The sequence below is a fragment of the Adiantum capillus-veneris genome, chromosome 4, assembly GCF_014529385.1.
Source record: "Adiantum capillus-veneris isolate H3 chromosome 4, ASM1452938v2, whole genome shotgun sequence".
NCBI classification, from domain to species: Eukaryota; Viridiplantae; Streptophyta; class Polypodiopsida; order Polypodiales; family Pteridaceae; genus Adiantum; species Adiantum capillus-veneris.
Genome location: NC_140934.1, coordinates 68,954,005 through 68,968,745, shown reverse-complemented (window position 1 = coordinate 68,968,745; position 14,741 = coordinate 68,954,005).

The window sequence follows — 14,741 nt, the reverse complement described above, 5'->3', positions numbered from 1 at the left end:
GGCACATACACTTCCTTCCTCGATTGCGGATTTCGATTGATGGATGCTCTCTCTCTCTCTCTCTCTCTCTCTCTCTCTCTCTCTCTCTCTCTCTCTCTCTCTCTCTCTGAGCAGAGTGAATGTAATGGAGTCAATGGTGCAAAAGAGATTGGATTATCAACTTGCTACTTTTGATTTGTGGAAATTGAAAACAAAAAAGTGCATAGCCGTAAAAGATGCTTTCATTGAAGATCTTGAGGACAAACTTGCAACTCAAAAGTAGTACAGTGGGTCTGCATTTACAAGAAAAGATAAAAGAGCCGAAGTCATATCATGAATGGATTGAAGGTTTGGACTGATGTGGTCAAACAACATGAGGAAAACACAATGGATAGAAATTGTGGAAAACAGAAGTTAGCTCCTCACCTACTTCTCCTATTATCTCATGAGCAATACATTAATGGAGGAGAAGCTAAGGGAAATGTGAGCATTGAATGTACGAGTTATGGGATGGAAGGAGGAAAAAAATCCAAAAGATAATGCATTGGCTTATGTATAAAAAACAGGGCAAAGAAAAGTTTCCCATAGATGCATGGAGAGTACAAAAGGAATAATGAAATTTGTTGATTTTGAGGAGGAGAAAAACATTTCTCGCATCAATGTGCCTTAACAGGTAAAAAACATATTTTTGGCGGAAGATCTCACGTGCTCAAGTAGCACATCAGAAAAAATTTACTCCGCATATTCTGATGCGAGAAAGAATGGAAACTGGACTATTTATAGAGTTGGGAGAGTGATCAATGTGGAGAAATGGAGTGCATGATGGTGCATGACCTATAGGGCCATGCTAAGATTTTGCAGTATGGAATTATCATGGATCTTAGCAGGACTTTTGAGAAGACTTTTAGAGGACGGGATATTGTTCTATATTCCATCCTCTTAGGACAAGGAACTTACCCGCAAATTGAGGGTATAGATGGGAATTGGAAAGACACCCAATAAGGGGTCATAAGGAGTTTCCTTTCTTTATAGGGAGGGGTTACATCCCATCGTACGAATAGTATGAAGGGACTATCATGCTTGCTATATGTTTATAAGAGTTCATATAGAGAATTTTCCTCCTCATATGCTATTTTGCACTTTCTGCCTCTCTATCGGCAGCTAGCGCAAATGGGTGATTGCCAAATGAGGTCATGGATGATGATATAGCCAAAAATGAGAGATATCATGTTGGTTGTGGGCTTTAATACAAGGAAAACTTCTTGTCAAGTTGCCTTCTTTGAAACATCAGCAGAGGATTTTTGTGAGTATGAATATGCAAATCTTGCATTGAGAGAGTTTTTGATGATTTTATGCAGAGAAAGTATGATAAATATATCCTAAGATGGGAGCTATGCATGGGTTAGCCATAATAATTGGCATCGCTAAATGGCCATCATAAAGAGGACTAACATATTACCCACACTGGCATGGTGCCAGCACAGTGGGATTATGTATATGCTCAAATTTCTCTTATACCATATTACCCACACTAGCATGGTGCCATCACCATTCCATTGGATGATGCATACGCTCATCTTGCTCTTGTACCATATTACTCCCACTGGCATGGTGCCAGCACAGTGGGATTATGTATATGTTCATATTTCATGAGTTACATGTCTCAACAAGATGGATTGGAGTTTTTATACCTAACTTTCATACTTCATTGCTATACTACACAACCATTGACATCCACGACTGACGTCCTTATCATAGAAACAATTTCTCTAAGAAGACCAATCATGTCCATACTTATGAGATCTTTAGATTCCTAGTAACTGTGGACCGAGTGTGGACCCCTGTGCACCTTTGACAAAGCTTACATACCACCTTAGAGATGTTATTCATGTGGTAGGAGCTACAATCTTTCCCCACTCTAGCAATATAGCTAGACATGGTAGTCACACTATGCCTTGAATAGCTGGTATCATGATGAGTGAGGAGAAACTAGAAGCTGATTACAAAGAGAGGTAGTGATAGGGGACACACACATCAAAAAACACATTACGAGATAGTGACATGATGTAAAAATTGCCACCCTTTAGTACCCCTTGGATGAATATTACTCACATTTACACTTTCAGAGATCAAAAAGATGATCATACTGGATCTCAGGAAAATTCATTCTTCACATTATCGAGTATTGATTTATTTTGTGTAGGAAATGGTCGTGCAGTGACCATTCCATGAAGTAACGGGCGACCACATGGCGATCTACGGAGGCCGAGAGCCATGGTGGGAGCATGTTTTTTAGGAAATGGTCACTACATGACCATGCCCGATTGTCAATGTTTGTGGGGAGGGGGGCCGGGTTACACACTCCTATACAGTTGACAGTCGTCACGGGCAGACTATTTGCACGCCACTGCAGCATAAATTTTGAGCGTTGAGGTGGCAACTGTTGGTTGAAATTCCAAGTGGTGATCTGGCTTTTGTTGGTTTGCTAGGCAAGTAAAATTTTCCTGCTACTGATGTGACTTCAGTGCCCCAAGAGCAGCAGATAGACTTAGATCCAAAGACAAAGGAGCATTACAGATGTCGATGTACAATATATCATGAAATACAAGGAGGATCTCATTGTCTCTTGAGAGATGGATTCGAGCCTCTCTTCTAGATGATGGATAATTGTCACCACATAGGCCTTGGGATATTCTTGTTGGAGCTTCATAGGAACATACATGCTTTATTACACCGTTCTATGTGCCCTAGCAAAGGATCCACTCAAAGGCTGGTGGCAGACTCTTTCAGAGCACTAGCTCTTAACAAGATTGATGACACTCCCAAATTTTGACCCTTGAAATAGTGCTATAAACACCATATTAGTGAATTTGGGAACTTCCCAATTCCCACTTTCAAAACATTCTTAAGATTTGACCACATGGCCAAATCTTAGCCAAAGTTTTGAGAGCATGGCTCGGAAGAGCTTTTCAAGTACTACCTTGTGGATGCCTTTGGCCTTAAAGTAATTTGAGATTCGTCCATATGGCCAAATCTTCAATACATAGGTGACTCCTAAATTGGCTCTAAAGTCTCAAACTGTCTAATATGGTGTTTATAGCAATTCTCTTATCACTATAAACACCATATAAGACGCCTATATGTGGCAATGATAAATAGCGACTTCGTTGGCTAGGGCTACGAGAGCGTTAATATTTTCTTATTGCTATAAACACCATATTAGACTCTCTCATCGGCCGTTGCATCATGGCGTTAATTTCCTCCTATGTTAGAACGTTGTACGAGCCATTCTATGTCTCTCAATAATTACCTAGATGTGGCAATAATAATTAGCGACTTTGTTGGCTAGGGCTACGAGAGCGTTAAGATTTTCCTAAATCGTATGGTGTTTATAGCGATAAGAAAATCTTAGGGCTACGAGAGCGTTAAGATTTTCTTAAATTGTATGGTGTTTATAGCAATAAGAAAATTTTAACGCTCTCGTAGCCCTAGCCAACAAAGTCGCTATTTATCATTGCCACATCTAGGAAATTATTGAGAGACATAGAGTGGCTCGTGCAAGGTTCTAACATAGGAGGAAATTGACACCATGATGCAGTGGCCAACGAGAGAGTTCATGCAGTGGAACTTACAAGGGCACCTCACTAAGGAGATCAAGCATTGGAAGGTAGGTCATAGTTGCCCTAGTGACCCATTCATTTGTTCACATTTCAACGTTTGTTACTTTAGGCTTTTGTATTTTGTACACTAGGCATTTGGATGCATTTGTCGCTTTAGTATTCTATATTTTCTATGTTGGACATTTGGATGTGTTGGTATTCTCTCTTAAGAAGATCCTAGCTTCTTGTATAATTTGTAGTCTCATAGGTTCTAGGCCTTTTGCAAACGTAAATAAACATTTTATGCCATAAAGGATAGGCGAGTTCTCTTTGGCCTCTTCAAAATGTCATTAAAATCTCTCTCTCTCTCTCTCTCTCTCTCTCTCTCTCTCTCTCTCTCTCTCTCTCTTCTTGACTATGAGGTCTCTTGGGATTGTTTTTATGACATAACAACTATCCTCACTGGTGTTGGTGTGTGTGTGTGTGTTCAAGTTACCTTATATAGACAATATCACAAATGAACATTACATGTTCAAAGACCAACAAACACGAGTAATACATGGGTCATGTACAAATACCACTTATTGTTTAAATAATATTGTACAACCAAATCTCAGTCAAAGCAGGTTATAGAGACTCGCCCTATGACAACCAATAATGTCCTTGCATCAAACCCTTTGAAAAGCAACAATCCATTTCAACACACGTCAAGGAAGGCAGCACTCGCCTGCATCCATGGCCATGTTGTAGGCCTTGGTTGACTATCTTCACCTGACTTTTGACTCGAATCGTTGTAAGACCTAGGATCCAAATCTCTTCATGAACTTTGTAAGTCCTTTGTTGACTTTGCTTAACTCTAGGTCTTTTTGAACTCTTGAGATTTTCATGCATGTCTGTCTCAATTGCAGTCGGTCTTTTGTTGACTGGTTTCCAAATCTTCGTATAGCCTATGTAGAATCATTGTGCAAGAGGAAGATTCATTGTAATCCATCTTTGTTCTATATCCTCTTGAGAGAAGTGGTAGATGTTAGCAGCTTTTGATGTTGTTCTATTGTACACCTACTTCATACGTATCTTGGGATGATTTTGAGATCGATACCTAGTGGGCCTTCTTTCTTGGTAGGTTCTCGATTGCACTTTATATTCCCCGACCTTTAGTTTTGGTACTTGTATTTGTTTGTTATCTATATAGTACTCCTGTTCTTTTAAGCTCCATTGTGATTCTATCCATCCCATGTGTTGTCTTACTATTCTGATCTTTTGTCTTCAATCTACACTAGATCATTGACTTACTGCTCGGAACAAACACTTGCTTGACTTTCCTTTTCTTTCTTGAGTAATTGAGCTGAAATATCTTTGTTTTTCTGGGTGTCTCCCTAGAGGTTTCAGATGGGTCAGCAATTGACTTGAAGTTTTGAAAGCCCGACTTGCTTGAAGAAGCCGATCCATGAGGGCTCTTTGATGTAGAGGCATATGATGTCACGCCTTTTGTGCTAGTCAGTGGAAAGTCCACTTTAGCTTTACCTTTATCTGCAAGATTTGTCTTTGTTTCTTGGGACATTTGCAACTCTAAATCTAGCATTAATGGTATCTGTAATTGTTGCTTGCTATCTCTTGGAAAAGAGATTATTAGCATTGTATCTTCTTTGTAGGCCTTGTGCTGGTCTAACCATTGATGTCCAAGGATGATGTCTACAAGCATGTCCTTTGAATGTTTTACTTGAAAATTTACCTGCTCTTCATTCTTTTGGATGCTAAGAATAGCAACCATTTCTTCTTGACTCGCAACCATACCTAGCATTGCTTTACTGTTCAGTCTACTTGGAGTGATTTGGAGGATCCTTTGGATGTTAGCTGGAACCATATTGCACTTTGCTTCTTTATCCAATAGAGCATTGCATCTGACACTCGCTCCATTTGTAATGTTGAGAACTATAGATATGTTCTCTTGAAGATTTTTGTCTTGCTTTTGCTATGGTCTCCTCTTGATCTAATTGTGTCTCTATGGAAGGTGACTTGAGACTCTGTTTTCCATTATCACTTCTATCTGTTGGCAATGATTGAGTGACCTTTGGAATTCCTATTGCTTTCTGGTTGTCTACAACCTCGTTCTTCTTTACTTCTGGCTTTGATGGCTTTTTCTACTCAATAGCTTTCGTGGTTGCTATTTGCTATGTTTATCTGCACTTCTTGATGCTTGATCTGCTTTAAGCTCTTCTGAATTTCTATTGGATGGAGATGATTCATCTTCAATAAGCTATGCTTTGGTATCAGTCTCCATTTTAATTGTGCTTGAGGACTTTTTGCTGTCGTGCACTGGTGACCAGTCTTGGTCTTCATTCCTTGTTGTCTGTGATGACTGCACCTTGTTTGAACTCCGTATCTCTAAAACCTTTTGGGCCATTGGTATTCCCACTATGATGTTATCTGGAACATCTTTTTCTGTGATCACATGGAATTGAGAAATGATGATCTGTGACCTATTTGAATAGCGGTGGAAATGATTCCCCAACATTCTGCTCGTTTGTTTCCAGAGATGCTAATGAATTTAGGAGCACCTTCCAGCTGTGGCTGGCCACATTCTTTCCAAGTGTGAAAAGACATGAGATACTTATCTAGCTGAAAGTCCAGCTTTACTTTGCTTGAGAGATTTTCTTCATGTTCACTAGTGATGTTGTACTTAATCTTGTCAAGATTTTTGTGTGAATTACCTAACTTTGTTGTGGTTGTGTCCTTGGGTTGAACTTTTTATGTAACTTTCTTGCTTTGATCTTCTGAGTAACCTTTGATCTTAGAAGATCCGCTGTACTTTTCCATAGAATCTGTCTCTTCAGAGGAGATTTGGTGGTGACTTTTGTGTAGCCTTCTGAACTTTAACTTCGGTTGATTTTGACCTATCTGTCACCTACTTTGGCAGCTTGAGGCTTTGCATCATCGTGAAATAATCTTTGACTTCAGGTTTAATATCTGCAGGGGTTTGTACAAGGTCGTGAACCTGCCGGTATTCATTGCCATATGTATCCATGTATGCATTTGTGAGCTTAATCACATGCAACTGCTTGAGCACTATTGGGTTGCTTGGATTTTTTGTGGAGATCAGTTGAAATAACAACCATATGATCTTTCAATCGTTTCTTCTTTGAAGGGGTCTAGTGGCTAGAGGCTTTAGGGCTTCTAACTGGTGTTGCATTTCCTGGTACAATAGCTGAGCTTATTGGATTTGCAGCTCCCCCCTTTCTAGGGTGATCACTAAAGCTTTCCATTATGAGAGTTCAAAACTGTTTGACTATGGTTTGGTCTGACCTTTTCGGACTGTGGAGGTACACTCTGGGTAGCACTATTGATATTTGGCATCTGTAAACCTTCTGCATATTTTCATATGTACCTTCGTCAAATATAACATATGATTCCCCAAGTCAAGTTGTAGATGGCATTATCTTCGCCCTGATATTGTCTATCCCATGGGTCTCCTATGACATGAGATTTTTTGGTTTCAGGACCCACGACATCATAGATTTTAGACTCTCGTCTATATCTACGGTTGTTTTAATCAAATTAGATGCTCGTCTGGTCACACTATTGAAGCTTGATTTTCGATGGAGAAGAGTGTGGCTCTAAACAGATTTAGGGAGGATGGGCTATGATAAATTCTTTCTTTTGAAATGAACCATCCTTCCTTATCTATTACTGGGCACAATTCTATGAGCTGATATGTGGGCCTTTCAAACACTGGTCGATCCTTTTTGTACAATTTCCCTTTTCGAACATAGTGTGCATATGAATTATGTGTATCATACAATGCTAACGTCATTCGCTTTGATGTGTCTCTTAGACTCGTGAATGATTGCACACTTGTGGCACTGGATGCAGAATCATTTGCAAACCTAATGCTCTTTTCAATCATCGTGATATCTGGACACTTTGACCAAATTCACGTAGAAATTTGTTGTTCAAAGGATCAATTTCAAGCTTTTCAGGTGCCTATGCATCTTTATGTTGATTTTGAACTTGCAATGCTTTTACTAGTGCTTATAATGGCAATGCATGAACTTCTGATTGCATCAAAAGTGACGAGTTAGATGCACTTACATCGAGATTTGTATTTCCAGCTTGCTCCATGCTTTGCTTTATAATCGCCGTGTCCCTTTTGTAAAAGTTTCTTGGACAATCCTCCAGAAAATGTCCACTTTTTCTGCCACAATCTGAGCAATACACCCTGACTGGTGGTATTTCAACTAGCTCATCAATCTCAAGCTCTTGCTGAGAAGTTTCAGCATCTGTGCTTGCCATGTTGTCAGCATTTTTCCTTCAAAACACTGCACATCAAGCTATAAACTGCTCCGACTTGAGCTTTGTACTGTCTTTGACTTGGTTCTCTGATTAGACTTGCGTCTATTGGTGGCTGATCTGTTGGATATTCCAATTCTAGCTCTCAATTATAGATCTGACCACTATAATCCATGTACAATGACCCTAAATATGTGCTTGTAATAGTCTAATCTGTAATCACATTTGAGTGGTGCCCATGGTCATCCAATTCTAGACCCAATTTGCAATGCATTTGCTTGCACTTGCCCGTTTCTGGTCGGTACGATCAATTCTAGCTCCTTGACTGAATTGCAACAACACTTTCAAAAATTGGCTAGAACAATGATATATTTGGTCAGTCCCAGTTCCCAAGGATTTTTCCTGGTTCTAGGTGAAATTTTGGGCTTTGGTGAGACTTTGACTCAAATTTTGTCATTTTTTGTCCAAAATCTATTAATCTCAGTCCCCAATTAGCAATTTTGACGCGTGAACAATGCTCTAATGGCCAAAATTTACTCAAATTTCAGTTTCGGATTGAGTCTTCGTGTGAACGTACCCTGGCCGCAGTCGGCTCTCGATGCAAATACGATTTCTCGGTTTCGCTCGGTTTTGTTTTCTGCTCTTTTTGACAATTTTGAAATTTTTACAGCTCACGACTCTCTTTGTTCTCTTTTTCTCGGTTTTTTCAGGTTGTTCTCCTGCTGCTCTGGTTTGCATCTTCTTTGTTTCTTGCTTGTGAGTTTCTCGACGGCTTTTACTGCTCGTCTAGTCTTTTTTTGCTTGAAATGGGAATTTATGGCGAGGTTGTTTTGCTTCTTTGCCTCTTTTGGAACCCCCGTTCTTTTTTAATAATTTCTTTCTGAAATTTTTAAATTTTCTACATTTTTTAATATTTCTCTAAATTTTTTGATATTTAAAAGATTTTTTTGTAATTTTAATGGTTTTTTTAAAGGTTTTATGAAATTTCTAATTTTTTATTTATTTATCTACGCAATATTGGTTTTTTAATGAATTTTTTGTGAAGTTTTTGATTTTTGAAGCTTTTTAAAAAATTTTAATGAATTTTGGTTGACGTATCTATATTTTTGTGGTTTTTAAAAAATATTTTTTAATTGTTTTTTTCTATTTTCTAGTTTTTTCTAAATTTTGGTGATTTTTAAAATATTTTTTTCCTAATGTTTGTGATTTTTTTTCAAATTTATGTGTGATTTTCTAATTTCTATTTTTGGGTATTTTTATGAGTTTTTTTTCGTTTTCTTTTTTGATCTTTTAATGTTTTAATATTGTTTTTTGGGGGGGTTTATTAAATAAAACCAAATAAAATTAAAAATTAAAAAATTAAACCTAGTTCATTAAACTAACTAAATACTCACCTTTGCTTACTTGGATAGAGTTGGCGTATTGCTATTTGTGATGAAGTCGCACAACAAAGGGTGGTCACTAGTCACTGGTGGTTGGGGCGACAAGCACGCACACAGGCTGTTAGTGGTAGAGAGGGAGAGAGAGGCAGTGAGAGAGAGAGTCTAGCTGGCAGTGACGCGACAGGAGGCAGCGAGAAGGCCTAGCCTGGCATGCAGGAGGTAAGGCACAAAGAGAGAGAGAGAGAGAGAGAGAGAGAGAGAGAGAGAGAGAGAGAGAGAGAGAGAGAGAGAGAGAGAGAGAGAGAGAGAGAGAGAGAGAGAGGCGCTGCACCCACTAGATGTGGTGAATGTATGGGTGGGCAACAAGAGGTGATGGCGGCAAGCAGGCAGTGGTTCGTATGGCGCACAAAGTGAGACGAGAGAGAAGAGAGTGTGGCCGTGGGCGCGGGAGCAGAGAGAGAGAGAGAGAGAGAGAGAGAGAGAGAGAGAGAGAGAGAGAGAGAGAGAGAGAGAGAGAGAGAGAGAGAGAGAGAGAGAGAGAGAGAGAGAGAGTGTACTGCAGCGCTGATTTCGGGGCGAAGGAGTAGGGGGGGATAACGACAAAGGAGAAGGTGGAATGGCATGTGCGCAGTGAGAGAGAGAGAGACAAAGATGTTATGGGCGAGGTCCCACAAACCAGCGAGAGCGAGAGAGAGAGAGAGAGAGAGAGAGAGAGAGAGAGAGAGAGAGAGAGAGAGAGAGAGAGAGAGAGAGAGAGAGAGAGAGAGAGAGAGTATAATGAGCGCTGAGAGAATAGGGAAGAAAGAGAGTGGGGAGGAGAGAGACTATAATGAGCGTTGAGAGAATAGGGAAGAGAGAGAGTATAATGAGCTTTGAGAGAATAGGGAAGAGAGATAGTGGATAGGAGAGAGAGTATAATGAGCGCACCCAAGATGAGCTGGGGAGGTTTTATTATTATTATTATTTTTTAAAACCCCAAGTGATTTAAGCGTAGGTTCTCACTGAAACTTACGTTCGCACTCAATTTTCGCTTAGAGTCCGAAATCTCACCGTCGAGCCTGGAAGTGATCGTTCCAACCTTGCTCAAGCATACATCGACTCGTCGAACTTTGCCGACGTGTGTCGGAATCATTTCTTTTTCTAATTTCAAGTCTTGAAATGTCCAAAAACTCTAAAATTGGCAGAAAATAGCTTAAAAATGTTAAAAAACATCCAGAAATCCAAAAAAAGTCAAAAAATTCTATAAATCTCAGAAAATCATTGGCAATCACAATCAAACACTTTCAACACGCACATAATCACCAAAAATTTATTTTTTGCCAAAAATACTAATTGTGACAAAATCAACAACCCTGTCCCTGAAAATAGCAAAACGCTCAAAACTTGACCAATGAGGGCACAAAAGCGCTGAAAATGATCGTAAATACGCACACAAAACAGCTCATCAAGATCGCAAGATATCAATTTTTAACAAAATTAAGCGGAAATTAATGAAAAAATTAGTAAAAAATTACGAAAAAATATCCAAAAAATACTCATAAAATTTCTAAAAATTATCCACACATAAACTGTTAGTGAATCCAAATCAAATCACAATAATCACATCGATTCAATTGCCAATTAAGTTCACCAATAAAAATGAAAACTAGGTAATTAAATCGACAATTTTAGGTTGAAAATTGACACAAACGGAGTGCATAAATCCATGTTTTGAACACGAAAACACAACAATTAACCATTAAGTACTTCAAATTTGCAATCAAAAATTAAATTAATCATACGCATTAAGCACCTTTTAGGCACACACACACACACACACAAATAATTGACAGTTTTTACCAATTTTTAGGTGCACACAGACAAGGGTTAATCTTGTCGAAATTGCAAAATGAACTCACAAATGTCTTATTGGGCATGACCACTTCAAAAATCAATCATCACAATTGCAAAATCTTTATGCACACATTGATTTTTTAGTGCACACACAAGGGAAAAATAGTGCACACGTACTAAAAATTAAGCATACACACACTCAATTAGAATGCACATGGACACAACTTTAATGACTTGCAATTGACCATTCAAGCATGCAATTAGGCAAATTAACAATGCACATTAGCCATGAAACCATCAATTTGCACATTTAATTCCAAGAAAAATTTGGCATTATAATGGCATGCAAACTTGCAAAATCAAAATTTCCAATTCACAAATTGACAACCGCTAAGCATACTGCACAAATGTCGAGTCCGTAAGCACCTTCCAATTGCCAATTACACAATGTGTAGGCCGATTTTGTCGATGCTCCAAAGCCCTAATCTTGGATTCCAACAGTAGACGAGGGCACTGCCTCCAATTAAGAATTGAAATTGCTGATCAACAACTTGTTGCTCCTGACTGTGGCAATTTGATTTGCCTCTCTCATACACAAATATAAACTTAACCCTCACTTTCCTCCCCACCTGCTCTATTAATAGATGTCTACTAACGTAAAAACCTCAGAACATACACAAGCGATGATGGTGCAAAAGGAGCCATTGTCAACAAGAAGTCATTTCAATGCCCTCAGAAGAGGCAGATCTTTCCTTCTTGGCCTACTAGGGGGTGACAAGGAAACAAGTGGCTGTAAGAAGGGAGGGCCACGTGTGATGGACTAACAGGGCTCTCTACAATGTATGGTTGATACTCCACTGCTCATCAAAGGGCATGTCTACTTAATCTATGAGGTGGATGCAATGCTTTTCTCCCTTGTATGTTTGGCAAGTGTGTTGTGTGTGTGGGTATGCATGCCTGGGTCTATGTGTTGTTTATACAAGCGTATTTTTGTGTGTTTGTATGCTTGCTTGTGTGTGTTTAACTTAGCTGGTATAGAATCTCAGTGGTGCCAAGGTTCACATCCACTAACTCTTCTCCTTTGACTAGCTTAGAGAACTTCCTTTTCCCGAAAAAGGTTTCTCTTCATCAAGTATCTCATCCCACTCTGGTATCTTTGCTACAAAGATACTCGAGAGATCTTCTTTTTTCTCTGCTATGACAGGCTATGGTTTAGCTGTTGTCACCCACTTTCGGTTAGACTAACCTGGACTCAGCCCAATTCTTAGGTCTTGAGTTCAACTCCCCACGTTTGCGGATAGGTCTTTAAGTCTCTTGGGATAGTTTCCTACGACGTTAGAATTCTCTTTTTCGTCTCTTCTTCTAGCTTCTTCTTATCTTTGGACAGCTTTGAATCGGCACTACTGTCATCTTTGGTTATGCCATCTTTGATGACCTCCCTTGGTGCCGCCACATGATCCTTGGCACCTTGTGTTCTCTTATCCTTTTCTAATAATTAGGTGACTTCAATTTTAAACAAGGTCATCTACAGTAGATGAGGCCAATGCCTCCAATTAAGAAGGGAAGGTCTGCCTCTTTTGAGGGCATTGAAATGACTTCTCCTTGACATTGGCTCCTTTTGCACCAGCATCCCTTGTGTATGTTCCGAGGTTTTTATGTTAGTCAACATCTGTTAATAGAGCAGGTGGGGAGGAAAGTGAAACCAGGCTAGGAATTCTGAAGGATATTATGTAGGTTGTAAAACTACATGATATGAATTACATAGAATCACAACGGCGGTAATTTACAACTCAAATCGAAGTAGAAGTTTTTCCCGCTTTGGTACCTTTGAGTACTGACCCAATGATCGCCAAAACCTCCTCACATGTAGCAATACTAGGTCTGTCTTTTCAGCTATAAAAGATGTAACATTTAATGGCCTAATAACTTCTGTGTAGCGGAAATCAGCATGAACATAGTGGGCATTTCATTAGAATAGCTTCCTAATGAGAATTACAAGAGTGCTTGGGTGGAGAGAGCAACAAAAATCATAACACCTAGTTAGATAGCATCGACAATACTTTCAAAAGAGAGAGAAATTAAGCTATTGACAACAGTTGAGGACCGGATTTTCATGGAGCCGGTCCCCCCTCCAAAAGGCTTTGTATTATAGTTTCTCCCATCAAGAGAGACATTGTACAATACAATTCTTTGTGTTCCTTCAAGACTAGCTAGTGCAATGAAGATGGAAGCTTCATACACTAAGCAAAACACTTAATCAAACACAACTTGAATTATCCCCGTTCTCAGACCCAAGACCTCACACACCTTCGAAGATGGTGAGAGCTAGCAGGGTATGAGAGTAGATTGAGAGGAAGAAGGAGTATCTTACGAGAAAGATGTACATCTCCTCACATAATCACTCATATTAGCATAGCTTAGCTTAGTAATTAGCTTGGTAGAGGAGATGAGCATGCATTGAAGCTTGGCTCTTGGTTGGATTTGCATCCACATGCCAAGAGAGTGTTGATGTAGGCTTCTATCTCACAAGCTTGGAGTAGGTGATGAGCTCTCCATTAAAGCTTGGAAGGAGATAGAGTATTCTTCCTTCACACATGGTCAAGTGTGTGTGTGTGTGTGTCAATGCCAAGCAAAAATCAGCCCTCTCTCTCTCTTGGGCGAGCCCTAGCTGCTAATTAAGTCTGGCTTTTGCCTCATTGGACCTCCCAGGTCAAGCCAATAGGAATTAAGCAGCATAAGTGATAGCCTTCTGACATGTGTCCCCCTTTCCCCTTTTGTGAGAGCTTTAGGTAATTAAATAATTAAACAAAACTCTCATTGGACCCCTTTGTCTCCTGGCCAATAGGAATCAGGCAAGCCATGAGGCTTCTGAATGCTCATTGGACCCTTTGGGAGACTGCCCAATAGTCTTCTAGGAGACTTAATTCTCATTGGTTTCTTTTATTAAATGTTTTTAAATTAATTAAACTACATTTACTCTAGCTTAATTCTCATTGGTCCACTTTAAGGGTCTTCCAATAGGAATTGGGCACACCTTGAGGGCATCTGGCCTAGGGAGCTGACATGTGTCCCTCATTCCCTTTGTGTAAAGGGAGCCTGTGTGTGTGTGTGTGTGGCTTTCTCTCTCATCCCCTACCTTTGGGGCTCGCCCCCTCCCATGTAGGGATGTGCAAAGACTTTTAGGGCACACACAAAGCATCCAATTTTCCCTAGGGTTGACCTTTGGACACAACCTTTGAATTTTGGAACCTTAGCATTTTGGAAGTCTTAATGGGCTGAACCTTAGGGTCTTTTTGGCCCATTGTTTCACATGGCTCTTTTGCAGATGGTCCCCCCTTTGGATCCCTATTTTCCCTCCTTTGGATCCATACTGTGGCCGGTCTGCTAGCTTAACCAATATTCTAGCTTTTTCTCCCTTGGCACTTCCCCACATTAAATGATCAATTTAATATGAGAAAATCATTTAGGAGAATTAGATATTGATTATTATGACATTACCTCTCTCTTGAAATCATAGTCGTCCTCGACTATGGTGTAGAGAAGATAAAGCATATGCATGAGTCCTTTTCTTAGCGGGTAGAGGATCCCTATGTTACCCTACGACATCATTCCATAATGGATGACTAGTCCATTTGGCGTTTGAGAGCCTGAGGCTGCCGCA